Source organism: Macrotis lagotis, chromosome 7 (assembly GCF_037893015.1).
Source record: "Macrotis lagotis isolate mMagLag1 chromosome 7, bilby.v1.9.chrom.fasta, whole genome shotgun sequence".
Taxonomy (NCBI): domain Eukaryota; kingdom Metazoa; phylum Chordata; class Mammalia; order Peramelemorphia; family Peramelidae; genus Macrotis; species Macrotis lagotis.
In genome coordinates, this window is record NC_133664.1 from 115,958,096 (window position 1) to 115,980,343 (window position 22,248).

The 22,248-nt window shown below is 35.8% G+C and overlaps 1 protein-coding gene and 1 long non-coding RNA gene across 4 annotated transcripts in view; one reads left to right on the forward strand and one right to left on the reverse strand.

Annotated features, from left to right (window-relative positions):
* Nucleotides 1-11,143, forward strand: part of LOC141492921 (uncharacterized) — a 39,483-nt gene extending 28,340 nt beyond the window's left edge. For both annotated transcript variants that reach the window (XR_012470078.1, XR_012470077.1), the window contains exons 3-5: nucleotides 8,493-8,618; nucleotides 8,792-8,963; nucleotides 10,959-11,143. This is a non-coding gene — a long non-coding RNA (uncharacterized LOC141492921). The remainder of the gene's footprint in view (nucleotides 1-8,492; nucleotides 8,619-8,791; nucleotides 8,964-10,958) is intronic.
* The window catches only part of EXOC4 (exocyst complex component 4), a 914,582-nt gene that overhangs the window by 87,110 nt on the left and 805,224 nt on the right, over nucleotides 1-22,248 (reverse strand). The gene's annotated exons all lie outside the window — the stretch shown is intronic.

The following is a 22,248-nucleotide window of genomic DNA, read 5'->3' on the forward strand; positions in this document are numbered from 1 at the left end:
ATGAGGGATGGGATTTCAGAAAAGCCTGGAATGATCTGCATGAACTAATGTGGAATGAAATAAGCAGAACCAGAAGAACAATATAGAACACTAACAGCAGTATGGGGGGATGATCAACTATGATTGACTTGTTCATTTTTTTTTTTTAGGTTTTTGCAAGGCAAATGGGGTTAAGTAGCTTGCCCAAGGCCACACAGCTAGGTAATTAGTGTCTGAGGCCAGATTTGAACTCAGGTACTCCTGACTCCAAGGCCAGTGCTCTATCCACTGTGCCACCTAGCTGCCCTTGTTCATTTTAGTAGTACAATAATCAAAGACAATTTTAAATGATTTATGATGGAAAATAAATCTGTATCCAGAGAAGGAACTGTGGAGTTTAATTGAAGTGCAGAGTTTATTATCCTCAATTTTTAAAAGTTCTCTTATATATTATATCATTTTTTTCTTTCTAATTTTTTCTTTCTTCCATTTAGATTTGATTCTTCTCTCACATGATTAATATTGATCTAATGTTTAGGATGGTTATAAATTTAGCGTCTATATCAAATCACTTTCTATCAGGGAGTGGGGGAGGGAAGGGAAGGAGGGAGAAAAATGTAAAACTCAAAATCTTGTCAAAAAATTGATTGGTAAAAATTCCTGTTGTGTGTCATGGAAAAAAACAAATAAAATATATATTTTTTTAAAAAGATAGGAATTGGCACTGAGTTTATAGGATATATAACACATAAGAGTTGAAGTAAAGAGTAATAATTACTCACAATGTCATAACATTTTAAAGTTTGTGAAGAGCTTTGCAGATACTATTCTATTTGAGCTTGGAAAAAACTCTGGAGATCAGTATTAGATATTATTATCCCTACTTTACAGAGGAGGAAGTTGAGACTCAGATAGTTAAAGGTTTTGTCATGAGTCAACCCGTTGATCAATGTCTTGTGTGAGACTTTGATTCAGGTCCTCCTGACTCCATGTCCTATCCATTATATCATGCTTCCTCTCACCATGTCATATCCAAAGTCTTTTTGGCTTTAAAGTCTCTCTATATGATATGACAGACAGGCTTCACTTGCTAATTTCTATTATATATATATATATATATTGCATAAATATATATAATATATATTTGATTATATTAAATATTCAATTGATACAATTTGATTCATTTTCCTAATACTTTGATGGATCTATGATCTCATCATGGTGAATGCTACTTCTACCCATGTAACTTGAAACCAATTCAAATATGAATCTTATCTGATCTGCTAGATAAGACTTTCCCTCTGATTTTGAAACCATATTAATGTTGGTCCATCCATATGGTATTTTTCATTTTGCTCTATGACTGTCTTATTTGTTTGTTGGCTCACCCATGTTCTTGATAATGTCTTTTATAATTCTCACACATGTCACTATTAGTACTAGGCAGACTTAACCTTTTTCCTTTGAAATGGTTCTGAGTCAAAGGTAATTGATTCTTCTGAGTTGATAGTGTTTCAAAAATTATAATCATGCAGTATCACTTGAAAAATAATGGTGTTAGAAATATACAATTTTGTGTTAGCAAAACGTTTGGGATCATTGAAAATGATGAATAATTTGATATATCCTGATGATTTCTTCTGCTCTATGCTCAGATCACTGCCGTGTTTGTAACATATATGTGGTAATAACCTAAATCAAAGGTAATTAATTGCATATCATAACCAAGACATGATTTTTTATTCCATTTTATTTTTTTCTGTGTAAGATATCATTTGGAGTAACCCAATGCCAAAGAAAAATTAATTTTTATAAAAGAATCTCCAAATATTAGAAGGGTAAATTTTTAAATGAATACTATCAAAACAAGAATGAAACTTAAATTTTTTATTTCTACCATCCTCCTAAAAACTGTATAAAATCTTTCATTTAATGATTTCCAATACCTAATTGAACAAGATTAATATTCATTCTCCATATTATTGAAACTGTCTCCAAAGACTATGAAAATCAATCACCATTAACACAGAAATGCCAGAAATAGAGATAAATGATGATGAAAAGAGAAGCTTTATGTAGGGCTTCTTTCTGAAGAATAAAACAAATACAAAACCAAAATAAAAGTGGACAACTGTTTTCTAAATCCTCACAAGAGAAAGAGACTAAATGAATGCAGTACTTTTAAGAATCTGAGCCAACACTGATACTCTGTACATGGTACAGCTCAATATAACACACTCTAAGTCTCTCAGTTTATATTCTTTGATGTTAATACCAACTGAGCAAGTCCCAGGTCTGCCAAGATATTAAGCTTTAGGTGCCTGCCAGCATACACTACATAGCAGAAAAACAGGTACTTCTCTAAAGAATCATAATTCCATCTTTCTTAAATCTCGTGGGACAAAACATAGAGGGAAAAGACTCCTTCAGTTTTAGGGGAACATAGAAGGATTATTTTTTCTTCTTCTTTATTTCAAATAATCCTCTCCAAGGGCTTGGCATAAGCTAATCACCAACTAAAATGATGTGTGGTGATAGTAATTGAGCTACAACTATAACATAAGAAAAGTGGTGGAGGAGAATAAAACAAAACAAAGCAAATAAAATCAACATATGCATTCCAACCATTCACTGGGAAGATGCTATTTTAATGTTAAATTTGATCTCTTGTGAACTTTATAAATAAATATTTTGCATTTCTATAAAATTTCAAATCACTCAAGAGCAGTTTAAAAAATGAACAAAAAAAAAAACCTGACCAGGTTTTCCCAGGTGAATTAGGAAGTCAAGGTCAGGTCAAAGGCAACAACAAAAAGACTGTACAGTTGTTTTTTAGGCACAGTTATCAGTCAGTGATGTCTTTAATGGAAATCCTCTTAGTTGAAGAGTTTGTGCACTTTTCCAAGTGCCTCGGGGGAGTAGTTTATTCACTAAGTGACTCAGAGACCAATTCAATTAAATCCAACAAATAAATCAGAGCTTGGCTTTTGGGGGAAATCTGAAGATTAGATAAGCCACTGTAGAAGTCTATAAAGAATTAATAATCCAGTAGGGGATATGACTTACACCCAAGTAAGTGTAACCAATAATAAAAGCTATTCCTTCTATTGATAGTTTGCAGGTTGTCTCCTCCATTTGATAGTAAACTCCTTGAGAGCAAGGTCTGTGCATTTTGCTTGATATCTACCCAAATGCCACTTTAAAGTTTACAAAGCACTTTACAAACAGTTATGATTATCCTTCCTATAGTGTCATAGAACTACGAAGTGTCAAAAGCAGGATTCAAATTCAGTACAGACAAAATAGAAGAGACACTGGTCCCGTAGTAAGAATGAGAAAAATCTGGAAAGCCTAAACTGGCATACTCTTGATATAAAGAGGAAGCTAGGAAGGGAAGCAGCCCATTCAATGGACTCCTTGGGGGGAACTGATCCAAGCAGCCAGTTTGCAACCTCCCGATCTCCCTTTTGTCACCAGTCTCCCTTCCCAGCATTTGCCACATCTTGCTGCTCGTTTTGCTTCGACATTTCTCCCATGTGTCTGCTCTTCTGCTCACACAGCCACCACTCCAGGGGCAGGCCTTTATCACCACTCACCAGGACCACTGCAACAACCTCCTTTTGCTTCTCCTACTTTGAGTAGCTCCCTGTTCTAATCAATACTCTCTATGGCTGCCAAAGTGATTTTCCTGAAGTGCATTCTGATCATGTCACAACAGATTCTGGAGCCCATTACCTTAAGAGCCCAAGATAAACTCTCATGTTTGGCATTTAAATCTTTCTAAAATCTGGTCCCTTCCTATCTTTTCAGTCTGGCATTTTACTACCTTTCTTTCACTCTGTATTCAAGTCATACTGGCCAATTTGCTGTTCTAGCTACATAAACAATCTGTATCTCTGCTTTTCCTCTCTGGAAAACTTGGCTCCTCTCTTCACCTCTATCTCTTAGAATCCCTGGTTTTGGCTTCTTTTAGAATTTTTAAAAAAATTTATTTATTTTTAAAGGTCAGAGATTATTTTATTTTATTTTTTACTTCTATTCTTAATTCTCCTCCTTCTGCCATTTCTCACACAAAGAGAAGGCAAGAAAAACAAAACCCTTTACAAATAAATATAGTAATGCAAAACAAATCTCTGCATGAGCCAAACCCCAGTTTCTTTTCAAGACTTAATATAAGCCACAGCTTCAAGGAAAGACCTTTCTGGGTTCTCTTAACTGTTAATGCACTCCTTTCAAAATAACTTCGTTTTCAGTTTGCATATCTTTTTTTAGGTTTGTTTTTATGTTGTTGTTTTTTTTTTTTTTTGTAAGGCAAATGGGGGGTTGCCCAAGGCCACACAGCTAGGTAATTATTAAGTGTCTGAGGCTGGATTTGAACTCAGGTACTCCTGACTCCAGGGCGGTGCTCCATCCACTGTGCCACCTAGCTGCCCCTTAGTTTGCATATCTTGCAGGTGAACAAATTCTCTTCCCCATTAGAATATAAGGTCCATAAAGTCAGGGACTGTTTACTTGTTGTCTTTCAGAACTCAACATAGTGCTTAATATTTGTTGACTTTTGTTTTTTTTAATGACAGGAGTCATATGGCATGGGTAGGTATAGATGGACTGTGGTAATCTATATCAGAAGGGTCAAACTCACTGGGGCTCCATGTAGCCTCAATCAGATTGAAATGTAATTGGAAATGTTTAGCAAAAGAAATAAAAATAATGCAAAAGATAAAATATCAATTTCTGGTTTTCTAAATTGATGTGCAGTGCTCAGGGATCAGTTTCTATTTGAATATGAAACCATTCTGCTCCATTGTTGGAAGGAATTGACATGAATAAAAACAGAATCATTGAGGATTTTGAGTTATAAAAGCTCATTATAAGTCTTCCTCAATGAAATCCATGATTTCTCAAAAGTAATCAGCATATAAATCTTAAAAGAAATCTAACTAGACAAAAAAAACATTACAACTGAATTATGATATGTAATTAGAAGACAAGACCAATGAATTAATCTATTAGCATATATATCTGGGATAGGGACAATCACTGTAGAAGGACAATGAGTAAGGTCTAATTTTGAAAAAGAAGAAAAGAGTGGATTAAATTGCCTAGTGACTTTCAATGATATTATACAACTTGCCAAGCACAAAAATATGACTTTGGAGTCAAATTTTCCCCCAATGGTGCTATATAGCTGCAAATCTTGTAAAAGCATAGTGTCTGAAGATTAAAAGTTGAGTGATCTTTGCAAAGGTCAGAGAAGAAATGTAGTAGGCTCAAATGGAGTTCACTTTATTTCCAATGGTTATCTGCTTACAAGAACCATATAAGGGTCTCATTTAGGAAATTTATGATTGAAAAAGGAGGTGAGCCTTGTCATTAGCAAGAACATGAGATAACAGTAAGAAGAATCAAATATTGCACTGGCACCCATGTAATATGAAAAAAATACTAGAGCAAGGCCACCAAAGGAGGATCTATGAAAGAAAATAAATAAAAGAATTATGCAAGATGGGATGAAAATATATTTTCATCAAAAAATAGATCCATTCAAGTTTTGAAGTATAAACTCTGCTAGGACTTTATTTTTACCTTCCATATTCTCTGTATTAACTGTTTATATCTCCCTTACTGGACTGTAAGGTTCTTTGCAGTAGGGATTTTATCTTTTTCCTCTTTATATTTTCTTTTCTCTGCACTCTCCCCATGCCCCAAAAATCCCTTATGCAAAATAGGTTCAATTCGGATCATTTCTTCCTTGAACAAATGTATATTAAGTTGAATATAGTCAACATTATTAACTGCAATGTATGAACCATACTGCTAGTTTGTTGGGATGCCAAGACAAAACCAAGATCTTCTCTAGCCATGAGGAATTTGCATTCCAATGAAGAGATAGAAAATGTATACATTTAAGGATAAGACACAAAGGATAAAGTTCTCAGGATGGAGAGAAAACAGCTAGGGATTCTGGACATGGAGAGCTCATCTGTGCAAAAACACTGGAACAGGAGACAGAATTTCACAAACGAGAAACAGATAATTTTACAAATGTTTACAAAAAAAAAATAGGTGTCCATCCTTTTTCTCTTTCTCCATCCTTTTGAGTTGGGTCCTAACACATTTGGGCCATCTCTGCTTAACTAGTGGCAAAAACTCATCCAGTGTCATTCACAGTAGCAAGGATCACAGAAACACAGATTCCAGGGGCTGCTAGGTGGTACAGTGGATAGAGCACTGGCCCTGGAATCAGGAGTACCTGAGTTCGAATCTGGTCTTAGACACTTAATAATTACCTAGCTGTGTGGCCTTGGTCAAAGCACTTAACTCCACTGCCTTGCAAAAACCTAAAAAAAACAAATAAAGAAAAAAGAAAACACAGATTCCTCTCATCCCTAATATTGAGCTATTCTGGATCTAGATAGCAGCTCATCTGATTTGATTTAAAGATCACTTTTGAAATAGCTCTGGAATGGTCCTTGACCAAATTTGAAGACACAGTCATGCTGGATAATGCAAGAGAGGCCAATGCTCTGGAAATGAGCATGTCAGAAAAAAAGGAATGGAAAGACAACAAACCCCTTTTCACACAGGATGACATTTGTAGATGTGTAATGTTTCTAGTGGAATTTCTGATCTGGGAGGACAAGAGGAGACACCCCTCTGGTGAGCTATAAAGATAACAGTAAGTAGCTCCAGTTCTGTCTCTCTTGTGTCAAATGTTCCCTATATGGGTTAAATTGATGAGCTGGTGACATTCACATATAGATTAATGCTTTGTGATGGTTAATAATATGTCACCATATTTCTGTCACTATGTATTAATAGCCCATGAAGCTCTTCACACACTCATTTCAGATTCACCGTATAGTTTGTAGAATAATTGATATTCTGTATTCTCTTTTTAAAAACTATAACATTTATAATCTGCTTCTATATCAGTTTAAAGATTGAGCTCTTAAGTCATATAAGGCAGAATAATTTATTGATTATTGAATGTTAGCTGAATTACCTCAATGTCTAAATTTTTTTTTTCTATGTGCATATACTCTAAGGATACTAAGTTTAATTATGAAATCTGACCCAGGATACTCACCCAGGTACATAAAAACTTTCAAAGGTCCAGCTAGAACTAACCTCTACAGACCCCCTCAGTATAATAAGACAGCAGCTCTCAAAAATCTGAAAATCTTGTAGAAAGCACATATTGAGCACAAGGGCAAGAACTAATAATGAGGTTTAGTCGTTCATACTGCTAATGGTCATTATCATTGAGGGGAAAACATATTTTTTGAACTTTATAGAAGGTAATAGTATGATTTTTTTTATCCCAGAGGGGAGTACACAGTCTAACTGGTATTAAAATTAATAAGGCTTATTAGGGAGTGAGCTCTGTATTCTATAATATGGGTTCAGGAGATCTGGATTTGAATCCCAATGCTACGAGTAAGTCATTTAACCCTTAGGGACCTCAGTTTCCTCAGTGGTAAAATGAGAATAATATTTGTGATTATAAAAGTATTCTGTAAACAATAAAGAACAATCTAAATGTGAATCATTATTGTCATGATGATGACAATGATGACTTGCTGATGGTGACCACATCTACTACTTCCTCCTCCTTCTGCTATAGTAGGATCCTCCTACAGAGGAAAAAGGAAGAGAGTGAAAAGGAAAAAACAATAACATTTTTGTGGTTGTTTCCTTTCACTTCAAACTCATCTCAAGTTACTTTTAGTTGTTATAAGATATACCAATGTTTACAAGAAACCAACTATTATTCTATGTAGGAAGGTTTTGCTATTTCTACTACAATTCATTTCTTAAATCTCTTCCTTCAAACAGACTGACTTAAATATTTACTGTTAGAGAAACACAAAGAATTTCAGGACATCAGGACAACTGAAGCCCTCTTGCCTTTCTGACATTTCTATAAGCTACATCATCTACATCATCTATCTATCTAGCTGGTCTATAGTATATCCCCTTATAGTCAAATGGTTTCTTTATATATGATTACACATATGTTAATGTTTCTCCATTAGCAAGGCCTTTGAGAACTATGTGCTACTATGCATAAAATATACTACTTAAAGAGTATAGGCTTTGTTCAGGGTTTTAATTTGTCTAAGTGATATTTCAAAGCAATTCTATTACCACATACTTGTTCTAGGTGCAAACACTATATACATCAAACATGAATAACTGTAAAATCAATAGTAGAATCAATTTTCATCTGTGATAATAGGGAACAGAGATAACCAATCTAGGTTTCATCAATCTAGATGAAATTCACAGATGGCCCAACAACTTTATTCCAGTCAAAAGGTTAAACCTTATCATTAAACTTTCATTAGAATTATTAACAGTTGTATTAACTCTATCATTCAGAGAATGATAATTCAGTTAGGAAAATTGTTTCCCATTTCTCTTCTGCTGCATACCTTTAGATAATTTTAATGCTCATTATTTTGTATTCCAACCAACCAACAAACTCTCCTTACCTCCCTATCTTCTAGATCTGCCTCTCAAACTTCCCCACCATGTTCTAAATGGTTAGCTAAAAGGAGAAGATAAACTTAAATGAATCAATAAGGCTACTTGTTACCAACTTTGTTGGAAGGTTTGGTGGATAACAACCAAAAGTAAGTTGATATTTCAGATCTAATATAAAAGCCCCTGAGTTTTTTCTGTCTACCTTCTCTTTTCTCCTTAGGTACCCTTTTAGTAATTATTATTATGTGAGATAATAATTTCTACAAAGATGACCCCCCCCCCCAACTAGATAACTAGTCTTTATCTCTTTCTCTGTCTTCAGTTTCACCTTTTCAATTGCCCTGCTGGACATCTGTACCTGGTTATCTCATCAACATCCTAAATTTTCCTTAGGGAGCAAAGAACATTGATTTGGAAATCCAAGGACATCACTTCAGATTGTGTGATGTTGGAGGAATTATATAATGTCTCGGAGCCTTATTTGTAGAATGAAGGTTAGTCTAGATGATCTTGAAGGTTCCTTCTAGCTCTTCAGCTATGATCTGAAATTTAATACCTATGGAACAAAACTCATCCCCCCCCCAAATTGTTTCTGAACCTCACTCAGAATCATTCTTGACTTTTCATCAATCCTCACCTGACATACCCAAATAGCTGTCAAGTGTGTCATTCTCTCCTCACAACAAATCTTAAATCTTTCCACTTTGGTGACATAACCTAATTCCTTTTGTCTCCAAGAATCCTTAGCTTCATTCAAGGCTCAGTGAAACTGGAACTTCCAAGAGGAAGCCTTCTTTAATCTTTCCCCACCTCTTCCCCTCCCCACCATGATTGCTGTTCTCTTGCTGAGATTACTTTGTATTTAAGATCCATGAGGGCAGGTACTATCTGCTCTTTTTGTTCAAGACTCCCCCAGTATCCTCTACTGTGCATTAGGGACCTAATTAATGTTTACTTAATTGAATTTCCAAGCCCCCAGCTATTAATTTAACAGCTATTAATATTAATAGCTTATTTTAAACCATGGCTGACACAATCAAGTTCTAGTAAAAATGCTTTAAAATTGGATAACAACAGGTTCTGACCCTGCAATAACTATACTAATAAAACATTATTATTACTCATGTGTTACCTCATAGGGTTGTTGTAAGGAAACCTCAAAGTGCTATTTTATTATTGTTATGACAAATATCCCTTTGGGAGGGCAGCATTCCCTCTTACAATTACCACTGAACTGCAAGAGTAAAATAAATGGATTTTAGTTACAATTTTTTCCTTATACTTGTCCACTTATGATACTCAAATAAAACTCCCATTTTAATGAATTTCTCTGTAATGCTTAGCTCTTTCACTGAAGGAGCTTTTATGACCAAAGCCCATAGAAATCATACTTCATTGATCTAGTTTTAACAAATTCTGTTAAAATAAAAAACTCACGAATTAGGTACTTTCACAAATCAATAGGGTTCTTAGAGGAGATGACCAGTGAAGGAATTAGGATGGGGTATGAGGCAGTTTAGAAAATCCAGGGGTCATAATTAAAAGATAGAAATATTGAGACATTAGGTATAAGTGTGTTTATTACAACATTTGATGTAACTATGGTCTCTTAACTATGTTTTTCAGCTGTTTTTCATTCATCATAACTCAAAGATCCTACATTCTAAGAAAGCAGAAGTTGAACAATATACAGAAACATCTATGAAATGATTATGTACACTAAGTACTTGATATATTTTTAAAAAAAACCTAAAGATTCTCAATTCAATAATATCCTTTATGTATGCTGTAGCAACAAAGTTTCACTTAAATAACTTTAGATTTAAGGAAACTATTTTTATATTCTAAATTTGTTAATAGGGCAAGAATATTTGTAGGTAGTTATCAGTGAAATAGCCAAAAAAGTAAGTGAGGCGGCAAAGAGAAGGCAGAAGTAACCTTGAAAATGGCCTGCCAATCCTTGAATACTTAGGAGATGATTTTATAAAGGAAATTCAGTAGGGCTAGAGAAGATAAAGGATTCCTAAGGTAGATACTTCATAATAGAAGAATTATTGCAAATTCCCTTGTTCAAAAAAAAAGTAGAAAGCATAGAGATGTCAAGCTTTTAGCAATAATCCAAAATGGAGAGTGCACATAAGGGAAATATTTAAGGAGAAAAGATGAATAGCTAGAGGGTTGGGGTGGAATTTCTTCTTAGTTTAAGGGGAAAGTCCTATAATTCAAGTGGCTTATAACACAACTGTGCTGCTGACTGGTAGAGCTTCCATTCAGACCCAGATCCTCTTTTTTTCTCCCCCTCCAGATGAAGCCTTTTTAAGCTACTATACCAGGTTGTCTCACTTCTCAGTTCTGTGCTTCAGTTTTTCTACCTGTAAAATGGGAACAAAACCTACTAGCCTTCACATTAACTCACAAGAGAATTAACATAAGTAGATTATGAATAACGAATACTTCTACTATAGAAATATTGTTATTCTTGTTATTAGGGATCCAGCAGGGAAGCAAAAGGAAAATGAGTGCTCTTGGTTCCTGGATCAAGTCGGACTGCTAATTTCAATTAATAGAGAAGAGGAAGAATGCCCAACCAGGCTGAAAAAGTGAAGTCAACTCATTTGAGATGAGCTGTGATAAGGTCGGACTATAGCCCCCATCACTTCAATAAACACTAATGATGAAGAGAGTACGGACTGTCATTGGTGATAAAGAGCCAGCTAAACACTCTATTAGTTTTTCATTTTGCGAATTAATGTCCTTTATGGCATGTGTACACCAGTCAGTTAATGAGTTGTTTCTTTAGCACTGCCTCCCATACTCCTCTGCGGCCTCTGCTGGAAGGCATCAATTTCACTTGGAAATTAGTGCTCTTAAAAAGGCAATAATTCCTTTAAAAATGGCTTGTTTTCCACTAGTTTCTTCAAACCTGCACTTAGAGACCCTTGGCTTTTGCTTATTGTTCCACTCTTCCTCCCCTCTTCCTTATATTATAACTTCCCCCCCCCGCCCCAAACGGGAAAAAAATAGACAGTACATGTCTTTTGGAATGACCTTCACACACTGGTGGCTGATTTGCATAGGATCTCATGACATGACTGGAAATGTTTTATAAAAACACCCAACAACTCTGACATCCTATTAATTTTCGGTATTATAAACAGAAATCAATTTCTTACAATGTACCAAATCTTCCCCATTAAAACTGATGATTAGGTTTCCTTCATTTACCAGAATCCTCCAAGCCTTATCTGTACCTGCAGAATTTGGAAGTCAGGTCTGGGCCTTTGATACAAATAATTATATTTCACCTCTCTGGTATTTATTACCTCTGCTGCCCATTAAAGATGGCACAGCTCTGGTTGAGGCAGTCCCTTCTGAACCACATGATTTTTTTCTTTGGGGGCTTCTTCACCTAGAGACTGAACCTACAAATGGAAAGTTATTTTAGCTTCTAGGCAGTCTCTTTTATTTTGGGAGTAGTTCTATGAATAACAAGCACAATCCTTTGAAACAATGCATTGAAAAACCAGAACATAGTCTAACGGAATACAGTATAGCTACTTGCTTAAATCGATGATGTTAAAATGAAAATTTATGTCGGAAAGGCTTCATTATAAATGGGGGACAGAGATTAGGAACCAGGAAGCCTGAATTCTATTCTTGGTCTTTCTGCTTATTCCCTACATGGATTTTAAATTATTTTCTTTCCTGAGATTTTTATACTGCCTCCCATCCTATGGATTCAAAGGGCTTTCTTATATATTGTTTCATTTCAGATAAACAAATTTTTAATTAAAAAGATTTCACAGGGGCAGAAATACATAATAAAAACATTCTCATAAAATACATAAACACATTTATTACTGCTTCTCAACTTAATATTGCTATTATTCATTCTTTTTGGATGACCTACATCTTCCTTTCTCCAAACTTATTAACATTAGCTAGATTACCACACCAAAAAAAGTTCTATAATTCGTCAAAATATCTACCAGATTTTAAAAGTTTATCACTCTAATATTTTTTCTTAGTAATAGCTTTTTTCCTACCTTTCTTTAATGAAAATTTTCATTTTTTCTTTAACATTTCCATCTTACTGAATTATCTTCTTTGATTATTTTGATAATTTCTCTATCTTCCTTCTCTAGCTCTCCACATTTATACTACTGATCTCTAACTGACATGTCACTTTGTTCTGATCACTTTTCCATTCTCTTTGTTCTTGTCCTCCTTGACATATATATGTATGTATGTAAGTATGTATGTGTATGTTACACTATACAACCCTCTAGGAGCAGGCAGTTAAAAATAGTGCTGTAAATGGGTATTGGGATGATACAGTTATAGGATTTTCATAGTGTTATATGGGATTTGGTTAAAATATATTATCAATATTATTTTTAAATTATGTTAGTAAAAGGCAATATTACATGAAGCAGGAATGATTATATTACAGTGAGTTTGATACGAATCATCAGGCAACATTTATACCCGTTAAGATTAGTTTAAAAATACAAAGAGAAATAAAGATTTTATATATATCTAAATGGTACCATCTTTCTTCTAATCTCCAAGGTTGGTAACTGAACAGCAACAATAACAATAATAATACTACGTGTTGGGCACTAATAAGCATTTTGCAATTATTATAATAATTATAATTATTATCTAATTTGATCTCCACAAGCCTTGGAGGAAACTGAGGCTCAGAGAGGTAGAAAGACTTGCCTAGGGTCTCATAGCTAGTAAGTGTCTAAGGTTAAAATTTGAACTCAGGTCCTACTGACTCCACCTCTGGTGCTCTCTTGGTGCTTTCTCATTTTGCCACATAGCTACCTCTAATCACAGAGCTTGAGTTGGAAGGAACCTTAATAGTCATTTAATTCAAACGCTTCATTTTACAGATGAGGAAAAGCATCCCAGGGAAAATGAAGGACTCACCCAAAGTCACACAACAGGTAAGCATTAGAGGGTAGAATTTGAACCCAGGTCCTGTAACTCTAAGAGGTTCATAACCTGGGATCCATTAATTTAAAAAAAAACATATATCATGAGATTTGAATTTCAACATAATTAGTTTCCTTTGTAATATTAGGTATTTAATGTTTATGCTTTTAAAGAGTCTGTGAACTTCTCCTGGCTTGTCATGGATGGGTGAAGCCCTTTGGCCTTGTACTCTTCACTCTCCCTCCCTCTGTAGAGCCAAAGAGCCAAATCCAGTCATTTCAGATTTTGTACCCCATCTCCCATCTCTCCCCTTCTCCCCTTTGTTCAGGTCACCATTCACTCTCCTTTCATTCATCTCCCTGCCTCCCTACCAAAACATCTTCCAGCTGCTGACTGTATGTCTTTACATACAGACACATTTTTACCAGTAAACTCCAGTGGCTCCCTAGTGCTTCTCAGGTCAGACGTCTTATTAGTCTTTCATAGCACTTCTTTTTTTTTTTTTTTTTGCAAGGCAATAGAGTTAAGTGACATGCCCAAGGTCACACAGCTAGGTAATTATTAAGTGTCTGAGGTCAGACTTGAACTCAGGTTCTCCTGACTCCAGGGCTGGTGCTCTTTCTACTGAGCCCTTCTTGGCAGACCAGCCTGACCCTCCCTTCCCAGACTCATTCTACATTACTCCCCTTCTCATACTCTATGGTTGAGCCACAGAGGCTTCTCTCAGCACTCCATCTTCTGTCTCTCTCTGGACCTTTGCTGAGAAAACACTCCTTCCTTATTCTCACCTCATAGAATCTCTCACTTCCTTCAGAATTCAGCTCAAGCATTAACTTCTGAATTTCTCCCCAACTGCTAATGCCCTCCTTCCCTAAGTAGATTATGGTTAACTGCCCTGTATTTATTCTGAATATATATGTGCATATTTCTGTATATACATATAAATACAGACATGCACACACACATATATACACACATCTCCTCCAAATGAATGTAAATCCTCTGAAAGCAAAGATAACTTCTTTTTTTCCTTTGAATCCCTCATACCTAGTTCAGCAATGGAAACATGATTGGCCCCAGAAATGTTTGTTGATCAATGATATAGTCATAAGACCCAGCTACCTCCTCCAGCTCATTGCTTTGTGCATTGTGATTAATAAATATTTATTGAATTAATTTTTATCAAACCGTTTAGAAATAAACTCATATATTTGGGTTTTTTCAGCTACACTTTTTAATGCAATATTTTTCTTTAATTCTTCATAGTTTTATAGTTGTTATGTGCTACAGCTTCCTCACACATTTCATGCGCTTCTCTACTGCCTTCTGAGGATAGTAATTTCTAATTCCTCAAAGATTGTGTATGTTTCATGACATACATTCATGTAACAAAAGATAAAAGAGGCAAAAAATGCTAAAAAAACAAAAAGGTATTGAAAAGGATGGACTTTTGCTTCAGAGAGAAGTTTGGGGTCATTAAGGGGTGTCTGTCATTTTCTAAAGTCCATACAGTCCATTCTCCACCTTTCTGTTTCATCTTGGGTACCATTCATTGCCAACTTGTAAATATCTATCTAAGATAAAGGTAGCTATGTGGCAAAGTAGACAGAGTAAAGGAAGTTAGGATGACTGAACTTGGTGAGTTTAAATATGGCCTCAAACACTAACTAGTTTGTGACCCTGGACAAATCACTTAATCTTTTGGTCTCAGATCTTCATCTGTAAAATGAGTTAGAGAAGGAAAGGGTAAACCATTTCAGTATCTTTGCCAAGAAAACCCCAAATGAGATCACAAAAACAATTCAGCAACAATATAAATCAAATATAAAAATATATATATTCTAATGGATAAATATGATAATATATCATCCATCTAAATGCATGCCATAATCTGGACAAGTAAGTTTTTTTTTTCTCTTTGTTTCTTCATATATAGATGGTTAAGCCAAGTTCTTTTGAGTGGCTATGGGATCTCATTCAAGAGGTTCCAAAAAATTAGTGCAATTCCATACAGAAAAAAGGTCCTTTGATCATTTTACCTTGGAGATTGTCTCCAACTTGGATATTGTGCATTATCTCCCCAGAAATGTAGGCATTCCCTTTGGTAAACTACAGTTCCCCATTTTATGACTCATATGAGTGCCCAGAGGAAAGGGTCCCAGAACAAGGTTATTGCTATTGTCTTGTCTTTTGAAGAACTTTCATTTTTTTTTGATGCATGCATAAGAAGCATCTTGTTGGAAGACAGTCTTTAAAGATACCATTTTATTATACTGAATACTCCCCCCCAAATCATCTAACCAACTAACCAAACAAACAGCACATTTGGGATCATCCCATGGTAAGAATGATAAAAACATTAAAATTTGTCTTCCACTGCTATTCTCTTGATGTTAAGGGAAACCTGAGATGGTTCCCAACACATTAACTGGAACAACTTTTGTAAATTTATGTAGAATTTGGAGAACATGGACAAAAGATTTATAGCTGGGTCAGAGATTTATACTACTGAAGGAAACATCTACAAGGATGATGTCAGGAATGTAGATGACTATATCATTTTGATTATGAAAATGAAGTAGTTGAAATCCTCATTGAACTATCTCTGCATCCAAGTTTACCCATTTTTGTGATAAGACAAGGGTGTGTCTGACCTTTAGTGTCCTGATAGCTGGTGTCATTTCTCACATGTTGGGGAAGTCTTGGTAAGGTTGGTGCATTCTATTCAGGTTAAGTGAGCCCTGAGACACTCCTGGCAGATGCTGATGGTCATATTTTAGTGGAGTAAGGTGTGGTTCATGACCATCATGAGCCAGATGCCCAATGGTAAATCAGTGGCAGAACTAGGAAGAAAAGCCATAAGGGTGCAGTGTCTCCTCTATTGAACAAAATCTCCCTTTCTGTGATTAAACTGCTACTGCCCTAGGATCTTGAAGTCATTACTACATTTACAGCATGTGAAAGCATATTGAAAGCCTCTTCTGATCACAATACATCTGTGCAAAAAGGCTACATAAAGATGCCAAGGGAGCATTAACTCAGAATTTCCTAACTTGAGTGCAATTAAAATCTCAGCCATAGTGCTGAATTAATGTAGCCCTTTGCATTTTAAATACATATTTTAATTAAATGACACCCATCTGTAGAATGAGACTGCATTTTTATTGAGTGTTTCAAATGATATAAACTGTGCCTGTGAAGTATAAATGGCTTGGTTCATGTTTCTAGAAACCTCCAAAGAAATATATGGAACTGGAATATGTACATGTGGCCCAAACCAATTTTGTTTATATTTCAGTATATTTGTTTTGATGGTAAAACTTTGTAGATAAGATTTGATATGGCATAAAAAGGTGAAGAAAATCATGTGCCTGGTCCTTTAAATACAAGTCAACCTGCAATGCTGCCATTTTGTGTGGGGCCAAGGGCAGACAGCCCAGTTCTGGTGAGGCTCAGAAAAAGATGTTGACCTCTGCACTGGCCAAGGATCTCTGAGCTAGTGAGGTAAAGGTGTGGAGCTGAGAATGGCTAATTAATTACAAAAAAAGACTTCAGCTGGCACGATAATCTAGGGGCATAATTCTCAGAGAGCAGAGTTTTGTGAAATCCTTTCAGGGAACTGAACTAAAACAGATTTTATTAGGAAGACAAATTCATCATTTTGTAGTTGAACTCTTACTCTTTATTTCACAACTTTGTTCTATGGGGTGCTTCTATTGGTTTCATTTTAAGAGTTTTAAGACTCAGCTCAAATGCCACTTCCTCCAGGAAGTGTCTTCTCTCCTTTCTCCAAATTATTTTTGTCCTTTCTCCAACCTTGAACCATTGTGTCCTTGCCTTATCCTCATCTTTAAAGCTATTATGCATTTCATTATCATCTATTGGTATATTGTATATGTGGATTTGTGTTGTGCCCACTACCCCTTCCCAACACCCACCCCCAAGTACCCCACCTCCCAGCTGTGGCTAGATTGTGGATTCCCAAGAGGACAGAGACTATATTTCAATTATCTTTTATGATCTAGCATAGTATATCACAAAATAAGTGTTTAGTAAATGAATGCTGAATGAAAAAATTAGAGGGCTTTGTACACAAGTAAATATATGCTGAGTAAATGCTTACTTAACTATTTATCAATAAATTAATTTACATCAACAAAAAACATTGGTCAGAGTCTCAAATTGTGATGACTGGGTTTCTGTAACAATAAGACCATTGTGTGAATGACTATTATCATGAGTTGACAGTACTTCTCACTCTGGCTCAAGAAAATGTTCCAGGGGGGGGGGGGAAATAAAAACATCACAGAACTCAAAGGCTCTAATAAATAGTGTGGAGAAATATGACAACAAAGGAGAGGTTTATTTCCATATTCCTTTTATGCCACCAAACTCATTTAAACATTCAAATTTTAGTTTGTCAAGTTTTTCTCATTTAAATATTTTATAACCATATATGTCCATGTTTGTGTTTGTATGTAATTGCACCAAGTCAAATAGGCCAGTGTAGAACACTTAGATAAAATTTGGACAAAACATGCAACCTACTTATGAGTGCTTAACTCTGAATTATCCTTTATTTTGTAAAGTGCTTCCAAAGAACTTGTGCTTTCATTTGACAGTTTTTCTCATGAAGTGTCTTGTTTTTGTGATTAGATTTCATGTTTTATAAGGCCTAGCTACTACAAGTACTAGGAAACTTAAGAGCAAATGAAAGACACACATGGTGACAGGCATGCTAGAGAGAGAAAACTGGAACAAAAGCATCTCTCTGGTCAGGGTTACCTATCTTGCTCAGAAAGTCAATCGAATTTGCAAATACTGTCTGTCTGGTTCAGGGGTCTTCAATACCCCTAGTCTGAGGTGGCTTTGAAGGAGAGAAGAGGTGAAAGAGAGAACAGTCTTCCTCTTGAGAACTGCCAGAGCTGGTAAGAATGAAGTGGGAACACAATTCAAGAAGCCACTAGAATTCAACAAGCATTGGAGGGATGCCCACTGTGTTTTAGCTACAGCTTGTTTTAGGGCTGAGAATCAAGGACAAAAACTGAAAATAGTTCTGCTTTCAAGATGCTTAGGTAATAATGATAAGAAATAACACATACATATATAAGTAAATACAAACTGGGTCCAAATTCAGTATGAAGAATTTTAAGGGTGGGAAGCCCTAACATCTGGAACAGTCATGCTAAGGGTGTGTGTTGGTGGAGCTGAGCCCCAGATATGCCAGTGATCTGAGAGGTGTGATGGTTTAGAAATGAGGTCTCTGGTGCTGGGAGTATCTTGCATGGAGAACAGTGGTCAGTCCAGTTTGACTGAAATATAGAATGCTTTAAAAAGACTAATGCAAAATCAGTCCAGAAAGACTGAGGGCTTCCAGATTGGGGGGGGGCGTAGCCTGGATGATTGATGGATGATGATGATGACCAATGAGGAGTCTCCTGCAGTAATTTAGGTCGGAGTCAAAATAACATGGCAGCTCAGTTGGGGAAAAGGAAAGATGGAAGAGATGTTGGGGCAGTAGAAAGAACAAGACTGATGATGAGAGAAGAGGTGAGCAATACTTAAGGGTTAAAAACTTGGGTGATGGTAGGATGATGGTGGTGCCCTTGAGAAAATAAGAGTTTGGAAGAGATATGGGTTTAGGGGTAAAGGTGATCAGTGCTACTTGAATCTACAGTTTGATATGCTTATGGAATATACAGGCAGAAATGTCCAGTGGTCAGAGATGTGGGACTGGAGCTCAGGAGGAAGAGGATGGCTATACATAGAGACTTAGAAATAAGTCCTACAAGAGCTGAAAGATCATTGAGAAAGAAAGAGTACACAGTAGAAAGCTGAGATCAATAGTTAGAATCAAGGAGGTTGAGAAAGTTGGGAAGAAATTCAAATTCATGGTATTGAGAAAGGTGAGAGACATGAGGTCAGTTCTTGAAAAGAACTCTAATCTTAGAAGATGAACAAAGGCCATTAGGAATGCTGGCAAAAGTTTAATAACCAACTCTCCAAAAGGGGAAAAAAAAGTTGAAATCTATAGGTCAAGCATACTCTTAAGTTTACTCTACATTATTAACATTTTCTTAAGTCTGGACAATCAACAAAGCAAAGTCAAGCTCTGATTTGTAGCTTTTGCTGGTTCCTAAAGTAAAAATCCTTACTGAAAATTTAACAAGTGGCTCTCTTAAGCCTGAATGAGCAAGTCTGACTGGTAATGTGATTAGGTACTCTATGTAAATGCTCACCCTCTTCATTTCTGTCTCCTGGCTTCCCTGGCTTCTTTCAAGTTCAAATCCAAACTTATCCCCAAACCTTCTTCATTCTAGTACTTTCCTTCTTTTAATTATTTCCTATTTATCCTGTAGAAGCAAACATTTATGTTGTCATTAGACTATGAACTCCCAGAAGGCAAGGGCTGTTTTTTTCTTCTTTTTGGACCCCTAGCACTTAGCATAGTAGGAGGGAGTTCAACTTACCACCCACCCCACCTCTCCTAATCCCTCCTCTGAGAATCCACTGAAATGCCCTAGAGAGCTGTGCCATTATTATATTAAAATTGATTAATGAGTATTTGAAAGCAGAGAACAAAGAAAATGGAAAGGTTTCAATCAGAGAAATGAGGAGATAGGATGATTTATTCATAGACACATATTTAACAAGTAGTTTTGTTAAAAGGTGACAGTCTGATTTTGAGTCCTGAAAATGAAGATGTGCCATTCTTTTCTACCCCTACTGACTGAAATTATTGCTGAGAATACTATCTTAACTCTGCTTGTTAAGCCCATAAGTTGACCCCAAGGATGTAAGGTCACCCAGGCCAGTCCCTAGGTGTACAGAGGACAAGAATCCCCATGTGCAACATCTATGTGGTGAGTCCTACCAAGTGATCAGCTTTACAAGACAAATGGAGCACTCATGGGGAGATCCTGAGGGCCATCATGGGCACGGTCTCCTAATGGTGCTGGGGTTGCTCCGCAGAGGTGACCTTCCATGAAAATGGAGGGAGGTAGGAAACCAAGTGAAAAGCAACAATAATACAAATCCAAACTAATTACCTATAAACTCCATTCCTTTACCTAACCATGACACTGAATTTTAATGATTATATTTGGGTGAAGGAGAGCGCCTATTTTGGGGAATGAAACATTCTTTTGGTGTTTCAAATGGGAATAGATGGAGGAGAATGAAAGTTATGCATTGATGAAGTCTTTTTGTGTTCTATTTAAAACCTAAGTAAATGATCCTTAGTAAAGGAGTGATATACAGAGGGGATCACTGAAGGATCTACTAACTAAGCAGTGAGTACAGAAACTATCCCATTAACATTTAAGAATTCTGACTTCTTAAGCTACAGACCAGGATGGATTGTGCTCTTTAGGCCCTTAAAAGGAAAGCTCCCATTTACACTAAGTTATGCCTTGCCAATAGGAATTCATTGGAGACTACACACGTTCAAAATTTAGTACTTGAAGCTAATGGTAGATGTTTCACATTAAGTGTAGATTTATGGTTTGGGTTTTTTTTTTCAATCACACCATTTATTGCATTAATGAAGTAGCAGTATTCCAAGTACCTTCTCAGGGCTATTCAGGGTCACTTAGACATTTAACAGTCTTTAATTAGTCTGACTTTTAAATACAGTTATTAATAAAAAGTTTAACAGAAAAAAACACTGAGCAATCAATTCAACAAGATGTATTACAAGTCAACCCATAATCACCCCCCCCATCCCAATGCAGGGGTTGGAAAAACTTTTGACTTTGGGAAAAGATGGTTGCATTAAAAGAATTCAGTTCATTTTACATCACAGGGTTAAGCAGAAAGACCCTTTCAAGTAGACCCTCAAAGCATACTAAAAGGAAGGAATAATTTTTAGAAGTCTATCATCTATCCCTACACTGACAAAATCCAGTGCATCATTTGTAAAAAACCCCTCTAAGATAAAGTTCTCTCCATGGCCACAACCTATTAATTATAAAACTGCTATCATATATTCTAATATCTTCTCTCATAATCTGTAAAGCTTGCATACCAAATAATAGTAGTCACACTCTCTTGGGCAATGACATTCTTTGCATTCTTGGAGTTAGAAGAAAGATTACAGTAATGAAAGGGAATAAAATCTCAAAATATTTTAATAAAGGCAACTTTCTGATACTGTTCATGGCAGAAGTAAATGTACTGGTTTTGCTATTTTATAAAAGAAGGAATAGGAAGTCAGAGAAATTTGTGACATCTTCCAAATCACATGATGATCTTCATATAGGATCTGAGACTGTTTCCTAGGCAGCACTCAAGCTTTTTGATAAAAGACTTCATGTGGAATGAGGCATGAATTATCAGACAGGACTAAGGTATTTGTTTGCTTAGCTAGACTTTTGTTATAAGAAAGGACTCTATTGGAAATTAGGGAAATTAAGAAGAGACAGAAATGTTTTTTTTAAGCATCAATAAGACATGTAGATATTTTAAAACCTCCTACGATTGAATAATTAAGGATCCATTTTTCTACATTGTTTTTCCTCAGTTTTTTCAAGAACATCAAATTATAACTTTAGAAATCCAAGGGTCTTAGAGGTCTATCTGCTCTGACCTCATTATTTTAGAAGTGAGAAAACCAAAGCCAAGGAAAGGGAAGTGACCTGTCCAAGATCACAGATAATAAGTAAGCAGAGTAGAGATTCAAACTCTGCCTTCAAATTCATCATTCTTTCCACTTTCTCATACTTCCTTTCTTTAACCTTATGACTTATATTTTTCTTGCCCCTCCATGAAAATTTTCTGTTGCTGTTCTCTCAACTTCAGAATATCCCATCTCATCTGAATCTGTTCTATTCTCTG